The sequence below is a fragment of the Schistocerca serialis genome, chromosome 1, assembly GCF_023864345.2.
Source record: "Schistocerca serialis cubense isolate TAMUIC-IGC-003099 chromosome 1, iqSchSeri2.2, whole genome shotgun sequence".
Classification (NCBI taxonomy): Eukaryota; Metazoa; Arthropoda; class Insecta; order Orthoptera; family Acrididae; genus Schistocerca; species Schistocerca serialis.
In genome coordinates, this window is record NC_064638.1 from 1,216,125,318 (window position 1) to 1,216,142,489 (window position 17,172).

Genomic DNA, 17,172 nt, shown 5'->3' on the forward strand with positions numbered 1-17,172 from the left:
CCCCAACGCCACTACGAGCCGACGCCTGCGCCTCGAGCTCGATGAGCCTAACAGACAAAGCCTCCACGTGCCCCCGAAGAGTGGCCAATTCTCCTTGCGTCCGCTCACAACAACCACAGTCCCTACACATGACTATGTTTACCCTACTCTATACGGTGACAAATTCCCAAGATAATCTTCTGATGAGCTACTCTGATAATCAAGAAACACTCACTGAAATACGAGACGCGAAAACTACGCTAGGTTTTCCCAGAAAAACTATTTAAAAGCTAAGCGCAGCAAATAAGTACAAAAACGCTTTATACAAACAGTACTCGCTGCTGCTGGTGCTCTTGCTCTGGCTGTCACAAGACAATGATGTCACTTGTTGGTGTCTGCACCTGCTCAACATTGCTGGGTGCAACTGATGGACTGTTTCTACTGAAATGATGTCACTTGTTGGTGTCTGCACCTGCTCAACATTGCTGGGTGCAACTGATGAACTGTTTCTACTGAAATGATGTCACTTGTTGCTGTTTGCACCTGCTCAACATTGCTGGGTGCCTCTGATGGATTGCTTCTACTGAACTAATGTGACTTGTTGCTGGGTGTACCTGCTAAACTTTACTGGGTGCCACTGATGGACTGCTTCTACTGAAAAGATGTCACCTGTTGATGTCTTTTTTTGTATAAACTAATCATTGAAAGCATTTTATGTGAACATTTGTATAAACTGATTTTTTTTATGTATTGTGTAGACTATTATGTAAAGCCACATGTAAGAAAAGAATTTGTATTGCCTACTGTATTTTATATATTAGGTTATTGAAAGGTCAGTGCAAAGCCAAACTTTAACTAATTATGTGATATTTAGGTATTACTATTATCTTTTATTTTTGCCTGTATTTTTGTGGACGAATTTGGTGGTATTTTCACCACCAATGCTGGCAAAAATACCATCAAATTCTGGCCTGTGGAGGAGGGGCATATGAAAGGTGGCTACACTGAGCCACTGCGCCAGAGATTGCGCCAAAGAGTATTATTAAGCCGCCTCCAGAGTGCGTGGGCAGAGCTAGTAGTAGTGAGTGCTTGTTGAGAGCTCGTAGTAGTCAGTGCCTGTTAAGAACTCGTAGAAGTCAGTGCGTGGGCAGAGCTCGTAGAAGACAGTTCGTGTTGAGATGTGCTAGTGGGCAAGGCTTGTCGAGATGTTGTAGTTAGGAGTGTTTGTTCCATGTTTTATCCAGTTATTTGATGGGAGAGATAGCAGATGTTATTGTAATGATCAGAGTGCATTTCGTCAATACATATGAAGGTAAAAACTACAATGTTCTTTTATTATTTGTGTGTCTGAAATAATGCGTCATTACAGGTTCAGTCAACAAAGCATCTGGCTTGTGTTCTTGTATTATAGTGAATTCTGGTTTTCTTGCGTAATTATAGTTTTTCTAATTTTCTTTTATCACATCAGTATAATTGGTATTTAAAAATTCTTGTCTTGTTGGAGAAGAACCGTGCCAGATGTGTACGTTGAGTCACACTCCCACATACAGAACAGTTACTCTTGTGCTTATTGGTTTTGTAGGTTTTATAGTTGCTGGGGACTTAATTAATTAACTGTGTTTACGAAAATTTTCTTTCATTGTTTGTTGCAGTCAGATTGCGTAATAATTCTAGTCAGGGCCAACCGTTTACGAGAATAGCGTAATCGGACAGACAGCTACTAAAAACAAAAAATCTAAAAATATTTTCAATCGTATTTAATTAAGCCCCCATGCACGTGGCGACCGCTGCTTCGGATCGTCCCTTGGATTCTTCTGATTGTAAAAATAGTAGATGGTAGTATTGTTGTAGTAATTTGTAGTTAGTAATTGTAGTCCGTATTGCATGTGTAGATTTGGTAATTGTCACTCTTCTAATGGTATTTTTCAAAATTTAAATTGTTGTCTTGTCTACGGGTTTGACAATTTAGTGCAATTATTTCAATTGTTCGATTGATCGTGTTTGAGGGAGACATTGCAAGTAAATGGTATTGTTGGAGATAAGGAGGCATTGTGTGTAATTTTCGTACAGTGACGAATTTTTTTTTTTTTTTTGTTTGTTTTGTAAATGATTACGCGGTCGATGAAAAAGGCGAAAATGATGAATAGTGAGAATGATGAAATTGTTGACATGGCGAACTCGCCAACACAGGAAAACAGTATGATGGATAATGAAGTGGAAAACAATTTAATAAGTCGGGAAAATAGTCCGGAACCATTTCAAAATTTTTCTCAATCAGAAAATTCACAGAATCCGGGATTAACGATAGAAGATCCTGAAATAGTATCGAACACAGATAGCCTTACAGCTATGACGAAGGAAGTTGGTTTTGTGGGAAATGTTAGGGGCGAAAAGACTTTGGAACAAGTTAGTACGGAGCAGTTGATGAGCGCAATATTAAATTTGGGATCACAGTTACGATCTGAATTAAAAACACGGTTAGACTCAGTGGAATCACAGATAGGAACAGTTAGAACTGGTATGGGAACAATGGAAACACGGTTAGACTCAGTGGGATCACAAATAGGAACAATTAAAACAGAAATGGGAACTTTACGATCTGAATTAAAAACTGATATGGGAACTTTGGAAACACGGCTAGATTCACGAATAGGGACATGTTTCAAAAATATGAAAGATGAATTAAAGAAAGAAATCAGAGAAGAAGTACAACCGATTCTGAATTCTCACAATAATAGATCAATTGCAGTAGAGATTAGACAAAGGGAACAGGATAGAGAACAGGAAGAAAGAGATCGCGTGATAGTACAGAAATTTTCAGAGTTAAATTTACAACATGCAAAAGATAAGGAAGAAATATTTGAGAGAATCGAGGAATCCGTGCCGAATGACACATTAAATAACCTAACACAACAGTATGAACAATTAACTACTAAATGTGTTAAAACTGAAACCCAAGTCGCGACACTTACGGAAATCGTATATAAACAGAAAGAACAAATAGGTGATTTATCGGAAAGAGTTGAGGAGATTTCAGACAAATTGACAAATCTTAGTTTACATGGGGACACAGATTCGGATGATACAGCCCCATTACCATTTGCAGAAACCGAAGAGTATCAGAACATAAATAAACATGTTGAAAATCAGGGAAAATTTAATGAACGCGTGAAAAGGGAATTTGAGGCTTTAAAAAAGCAAGTCAAACAGATTGAGGGCGAAATCGTAGGAAAAGATGGCAAAAGAAATTTAGAATCACAGATAGCAGAGGGGTTTGAAGAAAATAATTTGTTTCATTTACGGGATGCAACAAGAGAGCGCCAGGCGCGCGAACTTTACAATAATCGACATTCGGACTGGGACAGACGCGGCAGGTCTTTGTCGCCACGAGGCGAAAACTTTGACTATAAACACTTTCTGACTGTTCGGAAATTTAAGATCTTCCGCAACTCTAAGAATGACATACATCCATGTGCATGGTTAGATCAATTTATGTACGCACTTCCACCAAATTGGCCACTAAGTCACAAACTGGAATTTATGTGTGGATATTTAGAAAACGAACCGGCGACGCGGATGCGCGCACTCATTAAAGATTGTGATAATCTGAATGATTTTTATCATGCATTTCTATCGGCATATTGGTCCGAAAACACACAAGACAGAGTCAAACACAGTCTTATTATGCAGCGTAATTTCAAACAGTCTGAGTTCCGCACGCCAGCGGAATATTTTGAAGACATGATTCGAAAGAATCACTTCCTTTCCAACCCTTATAGCCCAACTGAATTAATTCGCATTTGTTTAACTAAGCTGCCACAATCCATAAGACAAATTGCTTTAGCCGGAAGATGTAAAGACGACATTGAGACTCTTAAGACTTTGCTACAAGAACTCGAGTATGACATGACGACGGGACTTCTTGTAACTTTTTCAGTAACAGTAATTACAATATAGTGATCGGAACGGGCGTTATATGGGTAACGTTGAGAATGACAGACGTAACAGACAGGACAACAGATACCAGCCTTATGACAATAACAGACGTTCTAACAGAAATTACACAGACAATAGCGGTAATTCGTACCGGAATCATCAATCATACGGAAACAGTAATCGGTATCATCAAGACAGAAATTATTCAAACAGTAATAGAAATTCTTACTACAGAAATAATCAGGGTAGTAGATACAACAATAATTTCAGAAGTGACAGTCGAAATTATACTAGAAGTAGTTATGCAGACGGACAGGAAAACAGAAATTTTAATAACAGACACAACCAAGAATTTGCATCTAACAGACAGGAGGGACCTAATTGGCATCCTCCACGTGACAGAACTTCTGAGAGACAAGTGCAAATCGTTGAAATTGATCCGCGAAATGACGCGAATACTCAAAGACGTGACGCAAACAATCGACAATGACTTGCAGCTTCGGCTTCTGGCAGCAATATAGACGGTTCAGAAAGTAATGACACTACGACTTTACACTACGTACGCCTGGAAGACATGAGAGACATTTTGCTAGACGAAAAGGAAAATAATGTAGACGCATTTTTACACCCTGTTATTGAAGTATGTGTGGGTAAGAATAAGTTCACTGCAGTTTTAGATTCTGGGAGCCCATTGAATGTCATTAGTGAATCAGTTTTTCGTATATGTGAAAGAACTATTGCCTGTCCTGTGTTACCTATTTCTAAAACTACAATTCGAGGAGCGATTTCTGGAAAAAGTGTGGAAGTCAAACAACAGACCAACTTAAATTTCATTTGTCAAGGATACGAATTTTCTGCTAATTTTATTATTGTTCCATTACTCAACACACAAATTATATTAGGTATGGAGTTTCTTAACGCACATAAGGCAATTTTGAACTTTAAAGAAGGAAGTGTGAATTTGACTGTTGCTGGAATGCCGAAATGTTTGAAATTTTTCGAGTGTTTAACAAGATCTTAGTCAGATACAAGATGTTTAAGGTTTCTTACTTCTGATGTTTTCGTTGAGCATTATGACAATGTGTTCATTCATGACAATGACAATAGATACAGGGACGCGATGGATGATATCATTAATAGCGAAGAATTAATTAATGAGAAGGTTAAGAAAGCTGAAGTGCCAGATGACGTTGCAAGAGAAGAGCTGCACCACATTTTGACTTCACATGCTACAGTATTTAGTCATCACACAGGAACTATACAAGGCTTACAATATTTATTTAAAGTAAAAGAACACACACCATTTCGCAGGAAAACGTACGCTATTCCTTTGGCTTACAGAGACAAGGTTAAAAATGAACTTCAGTACATGTTAGATCAGGGCATTATTGAGCCTGCAGTCAGTCCTTATACTAGCCCATTACACGTTGTCCTTAAAAAGGATGGATCAATTCGTTTGGTTCTGGATTCCAGACAGATAAATAACATCATCATACCTGAAACTGACCGCCCACAAAATTTAGATGAACTTCTTCAACATTTTCATGGAATTAAAGTTTTATCCACGATTGATATGCGCGCAAGTTTTTGGCAAATAGAACTCCACCCTGATTGTAGAAAATATACTGCCTTTTTAGCCTTTGGTAACTGTTACCAGTTTCGGAAATTACCGTTTGGACTTACTGTATCTTCAGCAGCATTCATTCGTAGCTTAAATGAAATTTTACCTGTTTATATTCCTGACAATATTACCTCATATGTTGACGACATTCTTATTGCTAAACGTTCTTGGAGTGAACACAACAAAATTTTGGATTCATTATTACGTATTTTTGCACGATTTGGCATTACAGTGAACTTGGAAAAATCTGAATTTGGTCGTTCACAGGTGAAATTTCTCGGTCACATTATTTCTACAGAAGGTATTCTTCCTGATCCAGAAAAATTAGACGCTATTCGTAATTATGCTCTTCCTACTACAAAACGTGATGTTCGTAGTTTCCTTGGTGTCTGTAATTTTCTTCGACGCTTTGTTAGATTGGACGATTTGGCCACACCTCGTTTATGTGAACTATCTGGAAAGAAATCTAATTGGTGTTGGGATGAGGAAGCTCAGTCAGAATTTGAACAGCTTTGTGATGCTTTAGTTGCTGCTCCACTTCTTTCACATCCGGATTTATCTAAAGAATTTTGTTTGGCTACGGACTCATCATACAAAGGCCTAGGTGCACATTTATTTCAAGAGATAGAAGAAAACAGCGTTGTGGTACAGAAGACTATTGCATTTGGAAGTCGTGTTCTTTCTAAATCAGAAAAGAATTATTCGATTACGGAACTTGAAGCTTTAGCTGTTGTATGGGCTTTCACAAAATTTCGCACATTTTTGTTTGGCAGACATACGAAGGTTTACACCGATCATCGAGCTCTGGAATTTCTCATGTCGACAAAATTAACTCATGGCAGATTGTCACGATGGGCGTTGTACCTACAGGAATTTGACTTTAGTATTGTTTACATACAGGGTTCTTCAAATATTGTTGCTGATGCTTTATCACGTGCCACCTATTGGTTTGAAACAACGTGCTGAAGAGGACTGCAAGGAAAACAATTATTGTTTGATGTATATTCAAGGTGTTGCGTTTGAGAACTTTATTTCGTCTTCGCTCCAGGACATCGCTAAGGAACAAATTAAGGATCCAATCTGGAAGGACATTAAGGAGAAGTGGAGGAGAAAGGAAAGCGTAGCGATTAGACAGCATTATTTAGTTCGCAATGACATTCTTTTTAAACGAAAATCGGTCGACAACTCTGTTTGGTTAGTTTGTATTCCTGATGAGTGGGTCAATAAATTGATTTGGTATACGCATGTCAGTTATGCACACTTTGGGCCCAGAAAATGCTTTCACAAATTACGAGAAAATTGTTATATCAGTAATATGGAAAATCGTATTCGATCTGTTCTGGCCAAATGCAAATTATGTCAAAAGGCTAAGCCGCCAACAGTTTCTCACAGAGCACCGTTGTTTCCTATCATTCCAGCGAAATTAATGGAGATGGCTGCAGTCGATTTGTTCGGTCCAATGGTTCGTTCTACTAATGGTTTTGCGTACATTTTCGTAGCAATGGAGTTGACGTCAAAATATGTGTGTTTTACACCGTTACGCAAAGCAACAGCTCGTTCAGTATCGAATGCTTTCATCAAACATTTTCTTAAAGAAGTTGGTCATGTTGATAAGGTTATATCAGATAATGGATCACAGTTTCGTTCTAAAATTTGGCTTCGTACTCTACAGCGTCGTAAAATTAAACCAATTTTCATTTCACTTTTTCACCCTCAATCTAACGCTTCAGAGAGATGGATGAAGGAAATCAATAAATTGTGTCGTCTTTATTGTTATCAGAATCACAGAACTTGGGATCAGTATCTTCATATTTTTCAAAACATTCTGAATGATCTCCCTAATGATTCAACTTCTTTACCGCCTATATTGATATTAAAAAACAAAGCACCGACAAATCGCATTTCTGAAATAGTTCCTTTTCCGCCTTCACGGAAACTGCGGCATTCTGAAGTTGTCAACCTGGCTCTACGAAATATTGCATCTGCGGCTGCTAGAAGAGAGAAATCAGCTAAGCGTCCTGGTCGTTCAAATATCTTGTCAGTTGGTCAAAAAGTGTTAATTAAGTCTCATCGTTTGTCGCACAAAGGAAAAGGCTTGTGTCGCAAATTTTTTCTGCTTTATAACGGTCCATATAGAATTCGCAAAATTATTGATGATAACACTATCGAAGCAGAAACTCTTAAATCTCGACGCTCTAAAGGAATACATCATATATCTAACGTAAAAATTTTTGTAGAATGACATACTTGTGAGAAACTAACAGCTACATGTAAACATGCGGAGAGTACAAGGATACCGCGCTGTGTTTTGGCGGCGGCATATACTCAAAGCAACAGTCAAGTCTGCGCGCCACACGAGGCAGTCGTTGACCGCGAACAATTGCTTCCTACGTCACGCGCCTACAGCTGATCGAGCGCTCAGTGCGAATGCACTGACAGCCGTAAACAAATACACAGTTTAATTTCTCCGACTAAATTCAGTATAAAGCTATAATGACTTGATGAATTATGTTATTAACATTCAGTATTTTTCAGGATACGGTTGTATAAAATATTTAAGAACTTCAGGTAAATTCTGTGTGTCTCCGACGTTAAGAGGACTTACTATCGAGAAATTTTCAGGAAGAATGTAATTTCGAAGAAGAAACTAATAAACTAAAAAGGGTAACTATTAATTGAGTTTATTTTTCAGGTAACATATTTCCACTTAGGTACGTACTTTAGACGTAATTTGCTGCTCGCGATTACGTGATTCATACTTTGTGCTAATTTCATGTTCTATGAATTTACGTGTGAAGCGACGTGCTTGCGTACATTTTCTGATTTTTGTCAATGTTTTATTAATGAACTGGGTTGTAACTTGTGTATATTATGCATCGCTTGGCTGCACTGTTTTTTCACTGATGTCATATTTTTTAATTATGTGCCTGCTGTGCTTATTTATTTAAATTATAATTGTAACCTGATTTATTGTGCTGATGTGTTCAGGTATGTAAGTTATACTCTGTGATTTATCTGCTTGCGCCTTCATGTTTACTTATTAAAATTACATATGAACATTTATTTGCTTATGCTGATATGATGCTAATGACATGTTTACTGCTTTGCGTATGGATTGCATATTTATACATATCTATTGTTGTCATAACTACTCTTTAATTTGGTGTATAGAAATGCTGATGTACAGTGTACGAATATAGAGTTTAGATTACACTATGGTATAGGTTACAGATTGTTCGCTTGGCAGAGCCTCGTTGTAAGGATTGTGCTGCATCCACTTTTTGACATTCTGTTCTCTACTGGTATATTTACTCGCTATTGCTTGTTTTGCTTACGGTCAGTACCTTACATTTTTAAGATAAGAAAATGAACTGCTATAATTCGACGAACGACATTGATACAAAGAACTTCGTTGAAGTCACATGAGCTGAGGTTTTATGGAAGCTGTATAACCTTATGCTAATACGAAGGAAGCTAACGACATGACATACCATTACTAGGTTTAGACCATTAACAGTTATTACACTGCATTTTTCGTGAGCAATTGAAATAGGAAGTGACACTTGATACAAGAAATACTCCACATGTTTGCTTCTGCCATAATTCTTGAAGTGGTGTACACACTGTGAAATATTACGATTATTCACACTCCGTAATCGTACTTAATTACTGAGAGTTATTCGAACTAAGTTGTTAGAGGTCATGTATGCATTTCTTTTGTTTATAATTCATAATGAGTAGAAGATTTGGGTCAGACGGATTACACAGAGGTTGTGTGTTGACAATGTGTCTTCAGATTGTATGGGATGATGAACTGAAGTTTGCACTAGGATTTTATCTGTATTTGTTCGAGGAGACTGACTAGAGGAAAGAGTTGTTATGGAAGTGAAATGATATTGGTAATAAGGTTTATATGTATCGACGCATTGAAGAGGTATTATTGAGGTATTATTGAGATTGTGTGAAGTTGATAATTATTGGAGTTTTGGTGGATAAGAGGTAAAGTAAGTCAGGAGCATATATTAGCAATAAGGTTTATATGTATCGACGTATTGAAGAGGTATTATTGAGGTATTATTGAGATTGTGTGAAGCTGATGATTATTGGAGTTTTGGTGGATAAGAGGTAAAGTAAGTGAGATGCATATTTTTTTTGTTGGTCTTATGGAACAAGGAGGATGAAGATAGCAGACTAGAACACTAAAGTAGAAGGAAGATAGTCTATACACACACTTTGTTAAATCACTAAGCAGTATACACTTTTTTTTGAAGAGAGGAAGTATTTGCATATCTTGGCTCACTGACAGTTGTTCAACAACAGTACATTTGATCTGGCTTGGCAAACATTGGTCTTGACATGATGACTATGACGTTGACTTAACTATTATTGACTGTTATACGTTGCTGCCACTACTACTTGATACACATGATGAACATCAGATTTTGACAGAATTGCATTTACACAGTTAACACTATTCAGTTACACAGTAGTACTTAATGTGGATGAAAGAAGAATGAGTGTGTTTTGTGTATTTTCCTTTCCTAATCCTACCCACCTATTTCCTAAATATTATTTTATTTGTTTGTTGTGGCTTGCACTGACACCCAAAAATATTGCTGCATCTACTGAAATGATGTCACTTGTCGGTGTCTGCACCTGCTCTCAACATTGCTGGGTGCAACTGATGGACTACTTCTACTGAAATGATGTCACTTGTTGGTGTCTGCACCTGCTCAACATTGCTGGGTGCAACTGATGGACTGCTTCTACTGAAATGATGTCACTTGTTGATGTCTGCACCTGCTCAACATTGCTGGGTGCAACTGATGAACTGTTTCTACTGAAATGAAGTCACTTGTTGCTGTCTGCACCTGCTCAACATTGCTGGGTGCCTCTGATGGATTGCTTCTACTGAACTAATGTGACTTGTTGCTGGGTGTACCTGCTAAACTTTACTGGGTGCCACTGATGGACTGCTTCTACTGAAAAGATGTCACCTGTTGATGTCTTTTTTTGTATAAACTAATCATTGAAAGCATTTTATGTGAACATTTGTGTAAACTGATTTTTTTTATGTATTGTGTAGACTATTGTGTAAAGCCACATGTATGAAAAGAATTTGTATTGCCTACTGTATTTTATATATTAGGTTATTGAAAGGTCAGTGCAAAGCCAAAATTTTAACTAATTATGTGATCTTTAGGTATTAATATTATCTTTTATTTTTGTGGACGAATTTGGTGGTATTTTCACCACCAATGCTGGCAAAAATACCATCAAATTCTGGCCTGTGGAGGAGGGGCATATGAAAGGTGGCTACACTGAGCCACTGCGCCAGAGATTGCGCCAAAGAGTATTATTAAGCCGCCTCCAGAGTGCGTGGGCAGAGCTAGTAGTAGTGAGTGCTTGTTGAGAGCTCGTAGTAGTCAGTGCCTGTTAAGAACTCGTAGAAGTCAGTGCGTGGGCAGAGCTCGTAGAAGACAGTTCGTGTTGAGATGTGCTACTGGGCAAGGCTTGTCGAGATGTTGTAGTTAGGAGTGTTTGTTCCATGTTTTATCCAGTTATTTGATGGGAGAGATAGCAGATGTTATTGTAATGATCACAGTGCATTTCGTCAATATATATGAAGGTAAAAACCACAATGTTCTTTTATTATTTGTGTGTCTGAAATAATGCGTCATTACAGGTTCAGTCAACAAAGCATCTGGCTTGTGTTCTTGTATTATAGTGAATTCTGGTTTTCTTGCGTAATTATAGTTTTTCTAATTTTCTTTTATCACATCAGTATAATTGGTATTTAAAAATTCTTGTCTTGTTGGAGAAGAACCGTGCCAGATGTGTACGTTGAGTCACACTCCCACATACAGAACAGTTACTCTTGTGCTTATTGGTTTTGTAGGTTTTATAGTTGCTGGGGACTTAATTAATTAACTGTGTTTACGAAAATTTTCTTTCATTGTTTGTTGCAGTCAGATTGCGTAATAATTCTAGTCAGGGCCAACCGTTTACGAGAATAGCGTAATCGGACAGACAGCTACTAAAAACAAAAAATCTAAAAATATTTTCAATCGTATTTAATCAAGCCCCCATGCACACTGAATCTTTATTTTTTAACCTATCAACCAGCTTCCACACAAATACAAAAAAATCTTTTCTGAAAATGAGTTTTCAGCCTTTTTCAGATCTGTACTTTTGGTACGATTAAGGCGCCTGTTTTCATAATCCGTACCCCCTACAGCCCAAGTCAAAGGATAAGAAGTCAGCGAAAATCTTAATAAATCCACGGAATAACGTAACAAAACACCGGTACAACAAATTAAAAACCGTAAAACTAACGTTAGTTCCATAGTTATACCTAATGAAATTAACACACAGGAAACAAAATACAAACTCTTAACAAATAATATGATTAAACTGGCATATCGTTAATCAGTTAGTTTGAACACAGATATGGCAGATATATTTTATGTAAATTGAAGGGGGAAGGGGAGAGAAATGAAAGGAAAGGAAATGTTGATGTCAGCTGCATCGGGAGTTTGAATTAAATCAGCGGCGACGAGTCAAAATGTGTGCCAGACCAATTTTCGAACCTGGGGTCTCCAGTTTTTCCTTTTTTTTGAAAAATCTCATTTTGTTCGTTGCATGTGGTCGTGGCGGTAATCACATGACAACCGTTCAAGTTCATCGTTCATCCATTCACTCAGTTTTCTTAATACAGAGGGAACCCAGACCTCTGACCGAATATGCTGATCTACTGTGCTGGCAGTTACTAGGCAAATGCGTTGATCACTGCGCCATCCAGGCACAGTGTTTATCGCAATTACGCGAACTACCTCGGCACCCCACGAAAGTACGGCCATCTTGCCAATGGCCGCAATTTTGGGCCCAATGCGGGGCTGCGATAAATGTGTCAGAGCTTTACTCCACACTCTCACCTAGCCTCACCTATCCACAGTCCCCATCCACGTCCTCCATACTCGCTATCTTGAGACTCCTGCGATGGGTTGAACATAATTGTGCATCGGCATTGAAGGTAGCAGATGCATTCCTCACCGAAACGAATCAGTTATACAGGGTGAAAAGTATTTAAACTGACAAACTCTGGGAGGCTGTAGGGGACATCAAAACAAACATTTTTCCCTAATGCCTTTTTTTCCTATGAGGATTATTTAAACCGGTGGAGGTCGTTCAGATAGATATGTGTGAAATCTTATCGGACTTAACTGCAAAGGTCATCAGTCCCTAAGCTTACACACTACTTAACCTAAATTATCCTAAGGACAAACACTCACACCCATGCCCGAGGGACGACTCGAACCTCCGCCGGGACCAGCCGCACAGTCCAGGACTGCAGCGCGTTAGACAGCTCGACTAATCCCGCACGGCAGGTGGAGGTCGTATTACGCTCTTCAGTTGTTAGAGGCCGTATTACGATTTTTAGTTGTTAGAGGGCGAATTACGATCTTCAGTTGTAGGCAACTGCTGTCCACCAGTGTAGTAGTACACTGTCTCTGTTTACTAATGGAGCGATACACCTGGAGCGATTACACTGATATGGTTGGTGTGTACTATGTAGCGCACCACCACGGACGAGCTGCACAGCGGGTTTATCAACAACAATATCCTAATCGACGTATCCCGCATCATACGACCTTTGCTGCTGTGTACCAACGTCTGCATGAGACCGCGTTATTTTGCAGATTACCTGGACAGGGATGCCGTCGCACGGTAAGAACGCTGCTATTGGAAGCTGTCTTGCAGCATGTGGAGCGAGATCCTTCAATCAGCACTCGTGCAATTGCACGTAAGATGGGGACGAATCAGACAAATGTAATAACAGTCCTTCGAGAGCAATTGTGACGTCCATTTCACTTACAGCGTGTGCACAGGTTGATTATCGACCCAGAGCGCAGTTTTCGCAGTGGTACCTGGGACACTGTGAAATGCATCCTACATTTCCATCCTCTGTGTTGTTTAACGATGAAGCAACGTTCGTGCGTGATGGAATCTTCAACATGCCCAATTTGCATGTTTGGAGTGAGGATAACTCACATGCCACAGTTACTACCGCTCATCATTTGCGGTTCTTCGTTAATGTGTGGGTCGGTGTTGTTGGGGACTGTTTAATTGGGCCGTATCTGCTATCTAGGCCATTAAATGGCAGGCAGTGTTGCAATTTTCTCGCCAGAGCATCGCCAGAATTGCTGGAAGACGTCCAGCTCCCTACAAGCAACGCATGTGGTTCCAACATGACGGGGCGCCGGCACATTTCAGTCGTCGTATGCGTCGATTCCTGGACCGACGGTTCCCAGAAACGTGGATTGGCAGCGATGGTCCTGTTCCATGGCCTGCTCGACCCCCAGATATGTCCCCTCTGGACTTTTTCGTGTGGGGAGAGATGCACAACCTTGTTTACGCAACTCCTGTTGCATTAGAAGAGGATCTGGTTGCCCTGATATTAGCAGCAGCAGGAACAATTCAGGATACTCATGGTGTTTTTGCCCGTGTCAAACAGAACATGACCCGATGGTGTAACTTTTGTTTACGTGTCAATGGAGGAATTTTTGAAAAACCACAGTAATTGAAATTGGGTTGTGTAAATGTGTTGTCTCTTGGTCATAAAAAAATGGAAAAGTGTTTGTTGGTTTAATTAATTTGCAGCCAGAGAAATCTTCCTCTACCGGTTTAAATACTCCTCATAGGAAAAAATGACATTAGGGAAAAATATTTGTTTTGATGTCCCATACAACCTCCCAGAGTTTGTCGGTTTAAATTCTTTTCACCTGTATGAAGCGTTCGTATAACATTCATATAAAATATTACTTAATTTTACTTTCAATGCCAGTGCATAGGTCATGTGCGTAACCTTTAAATTTGATAGACTGAATCATACCTTCTTCTCGATCTTCCTGGCACAGTTGAAATATCTAGTTCACTCTGTCCTTTATTTTGTTGTTCTTTTTAAAATCATCAATCTGTCTCTTTTTATGGGTTTATGCAGAGGTTTCTTCGTTTTATTTCCCTTTACTCTGGCATCTATTTCCTTCTTTTAAGGATTTGATGTTAATACAATCGTCGGTTGAGTCGTTTCGTATTTTTCTTGATAATTGTTGCTATACGAGGGATAGGAGTGTTTTATTTGTTGACTGATAATTTCAGCTACTGTTTTGGGTCCACATTTTTGTCGCACTGTATGAGGTCCAGTCTAACCATTGAGTGATGTTGCAACGTTCGGCGGCATTCCATATTTTCGCGTTGTTACTTCAGTTCCATTAGCCGATTCTTGGTCTGACTGATCAACAATATGTACAGTAATAGCTACAGAGTACTCTCCTTTAACGACATCTGTATTAATGGTCACAAGTCTGTTACCTTAAAACCGCTTAGCGCTATGTCCATACTAAATAATCTGCGTTATGCATTACCCAAGAGTTCTGCGGTGTTAGCTTATTTTTTTACACTGCCAGGATTTAACGTAGCCACGAAAATGCAGCTTCATTGCAGCTGTTTTTAGTGTTTTAAGAAACGACCTGCCCAATGGCTGTAGACGACGAGTTGTGTGAACAGGAAATGATAGCATGGTTATAATCATGAGCCATCTGATTGCCGCTAAATTTTGGGTGTATGTGCTATGTCCATGCACTAAAAGCAAAATTTGTTTGCGATAACGTTTTACTACTTTTGTACATGTAATGAAATGTTCTAGCCATCGGACAAATGGTTCTGACCTTATCCATTCACTTGCCGAGCATATAAATTCTATGTTTGGTAGAGCTTCCCTTCTAAAGACATAGTGCATTCTGCTGCCATTAAATACTAGCATTTGAGGTATGAAATCGACTGCTGCATTCATTGCGCATATACTTGGCGTTGTAAGATCCCTTTCCCCGTTTGTGATTGCTCCCACTTGATGTTTGCCTTATCGAGCAATTACTTTAGACGTTTTGTGAACTGAGGATAATGCACTTTCATCCACGCTATATATTTGGTCAGCAGTTTAGTTATATTCGTCTGGTATTTCCTCATATTTATCAAAAAACTCATTAACACGCTCTTTATCAAACCCCTTCCTTCGTGCCATCGATATTGCTTCGGGAACTCGCAAGGACAAAGCGGGATAATCTTTGCTAGTCCTGTATTTTAATTTTTCATCGTCCGTATTTTTTTCTTTGTTGGAGCGATGCGGTAGATAATACTTCTCAGCAAGATGGTAGGCAAGGTTCCTTAATTCAGTAGTAAAATAATGGTTCAAATGGCTCTGAGCACCTTGGGACTTAACATCTAAGGTCATCAGTCCCCTAGAATTCAGAACTACTTAAACTTCACTGAATAAATTTCATGCTATTCTAATTATTCTTCTGTCTCTACGGTCATACTATTAAATTCTCCAAGTTTTGATGTTTTATCTAAACCCTTAAAACGATGATGCAGTGTAAACTTTGATATATTATATATTCTACATACTTCATTAAATCCAGTTTCTCCATTCCGTTCTTTTATTAAGGCTCTTGCTTCCACTTGTTGTAACCTCTCTTCGTCATACTGACCAGCTGAAACAAACAATTTGTAGATGGTATGTTTTTCCGTCAATGCCCAAGTCGTGCCAGAACGATTAATGAATTCTCCGTAGCCACGACTTAGGTAGTGAGACGTCTGCCGTTTCGAACTAGATCTACAGGCGTAACTTCAAAGCATCGCATCGTTTAATTATGCTGTAATAAACGGCAGAGCACCACGAAAATAGGCATGATACAAAACAATTACTTTGTCATCATATTCTTCTTTGAAATTGCTTACGACTGGACGAGCGAATGTAATAACAGTCAAACCAACCTACACTTTAATTATTTTTCTGTCACGACAGGCAGCGGCCAGCTCAATTGGTTTCGCTTTCTCGCAAAAGTACTCAGTTTAATTTTATATCACTCGATGTCGTATTTTATAGAAGTTGGATAGAATATTACTAGTGTTCGATATACGCTGTGGTACAACATCAGCACTTTATCCTTCGGTCCGCTGCCCCTGGCGATGTGCCCCGTCTGTCCAGGTCAGTTTGCCTGGAGGCGCGGCGTCTATCCGTTCCTAAGTAACACATGCAAGCGATAGGAGGCTTAGGTGCTGTAGAGAGGAAACTTCTGTGTCTATTGCAAAATAGGATAGTTGAGGTCATATACGGTATGGTAAAGATGAATCCTGCCTCTCATGCCTGCTCGCTTCATTCTTAGCGTTAACTGAGCTGCCCACACAGGTAGGAATTGTATGGATTGGGGAAAGCGTCTAGTACCTTAGTTGTTAACACTATCTATTGTGATAAACACAAGATGTTTCAAATAAGATGTTTTCATGTGTAACTTACATAAAAATAAGTGAAAGGATTTTTTATTTAGACAGCAATATATGAGAAACGTTACTCTTTCTGCAGTGTTGTGAATGTAGTTTATTTAGTTGTGTTGCGGAGACTTACAAAACGAGCTTAACAGACCATTTGTTTCTCTATCACACAACTACTATATTTAAAAGAACTAAGTACAGATCAATGTAAATCACATTTTTATCAATTTCAGTTGAGGAGCTGGAAGCGTTAAAACAGCAACGTGCGTGGCTGCAACATGCTGTCCGTCATTGACCTTGTTCAG